The sequence below is a fragment of the Ursus maritimus genome, unplaced genomic scaffold (genome assembly GCF_017311325.1).
Source record: "Ursus maritimus isolate PB19 unplaced genomic scaffold, ASM1731132v1 scaffold_8, whole genome shotgun sequence".
In the NCBI taxonomy this organism is placed as follows: Eukaryota; Metazoa; Chordata; class Mammalia; order Carnivora; family Ursidae; genus Ursus; species Ursus maritimus.
In genome coordinates, this window is record NW_024426996.1 from 15,318,779 (window position 1) to 15,321,092 (window position 2,314).

Here is a 2,314-nt window from a genome sequence, read left to right on the forward strand (position 1 = left end):
TTTTTACTCACAGTATTTCATTCTATAGCTACGCTACGATGTCTTTATAGCAGCCTGTTGCTGGATGTTTCGGATACTCATAAAACTATAAAAGTTCCAAAGAGAACGAACCTGTGTCCTAGTTCTAAATGCACTTGAAAATGTGTGGCTTTGGGGTGCTTGGGTGGCTCAGTTGGTTAAACATCTGCCTTCGGCTCAGGTCATGATCCCAGGGTCCAGGGATCGAGTCCCAAGTCAGGCTCCCTGCTCAGTGGCGAGTCTGCTTCTCCTACCTCACCCCACTTGTGCTCATGTACTCTCTCTCTCTCTCATAAATAAACAAAATCTTTAAAATATATATATATAAGAAAATGTGTGGCTTTGATAGGAGATTTCCCTGGATAACTCAATGTGGTACCTTGGTCAAGTCATTTAGCCATTTGAAGTCTGTTTCCTCATCTGTAAAAGGAGATTATTACTTACTCTTCTCAATTGTCCAAAGGATTACGAATAATCCCTGACCGAGTGCCTGACACAGAGCCTGTGCTCACCAACCCGTCCTCATCAGGAACACCATGTGCACTTTCCCTGACCTCCTCTCTCTGGGGCTACAAGAGGGTTTTATTACCTGATCTCTATGGAAAGTTTAGTTCAATACTAAAGATTAAGACTGATTTTAGGTTTCTGTTCAAAGACTAGAAATCATCTAATCTGGTCTCATGCTATTGAAGTACAGCTCGGAAAGAGTTATCCTCAGGGACACAGGCTGAATCAGGTCTTCTAAACCCTCTCTAGCCACACCCCCACTGATCCCACCCTGCTTCTCATGGCTGCAGGGGTCTGTAGTGAACTGTTGACCACTTCCCAGGAGGGGCCTGCTGAGGTACCGGCCTTAGCATCTGCAGGGCTGCGATGCGCTGGACTATATGCCACAGGTCCCGTGGTGCTTTTAACACCTAAAGGAGCAACATTGTCAAATGAATCGTGAATAATAAGTAATAGGGTAGATTAAATAGCATTCCTCTTGTTAGGATTTCCTATCTTTTATTCCACTGTGATACGCTTTTCTCATGAGAAAGACATGAGTTACACTGTGCTCTGGGGTCCTAGCTCTTCGACCTCACCGGGATGTCCCACATGTGGGATAGAGTTTGGCATGTGAAATTCACCAGTCACATGAGTCAGGAAGAGAAAAGGTAGATAGCCACTAGGCGGGAGCTCTGGCTTGAGGCATACTACATGGTTATTACCAAATAGCTTTCTTCTGTTCCATGACCAGACACCTTGCCTATCTGGCCAGTTCCTGCTTTTTTCAAGACAGCACCAAGGTGACTATGTAGAGACTAGAAACAAACCAATGTAAATCTATTCCCCATAAAAGAAATTCCAAGGAGCCCATGGCTTATCACAGTGATCCTAGATGAAGGCCAGCATATTTATGTCCATATTTCTGAACTCAAAATATCTGTAGTTGGTTGGCACTTTACCAATTTTTAATAAAATGTTTGCTTGTGTGTTAATATTTTAAATGGAAAGTAGTGCAAACTTCAAATGGTTGAGTAGGCCCATAGGGGAAGATCATGGCTTTCAGACAGCTGCAAGATGACAGAGATGAGGAAGTGAAATAAGTGGGTGGGTTATTTTGCAAATTGGGGATCTTTCTGGTATTGAGATTTGAGGATAAAAAAAAAAAATGACCAAATACCAGTATTCCCAGGATACAGACCAGTCATTTTTATTAGTAAAGAGACTTGTTGATGAGAGAAAAAGGGTGGGTTTTCTGAAGCCTCCTTCAATGAGAGAGCAGACTGGAGTTTATAAGGATGGTGGTCTGCAGCATAGAGGAGTGAAAAACACCCTGACTCACACCTGCAGTTTGTTTCGTGTAACCCCAGAAGAAAGTTCCAGCACCACTTAATGAAATCATGTCCCACGCGAGAAGAATGTGTTTGCAAGGCTGATGAAAATCTGATGGGCATTCTGCCTGGAAGATTGTAAGGAAATGAACAAATGTTTTCCACTACGATTATCAAATCAACAAGCCCAAGCTCTGGTTCACAGAGGAGGAATCTACAGAATATTGACACAAACCATAATTTGTAGGCTATCACATTAAACCAATTATCTTTCAGGAGAAATACCTCAGAATAACAGTAGACTCTCAACTTGGGAAATCAAGTTCTTGTGGAAGAAAAACACTGTCCTTGTGTAGCATCAGTTGAAATCAAGTCCCTACCTCGTGGGTACCCTTTTCTTCCCCCAACTCTGGGATAAACTATGAATAAACCATATTCTACTAATAGTCCTTCTCTGCCATCATTCCATTATTACCTGG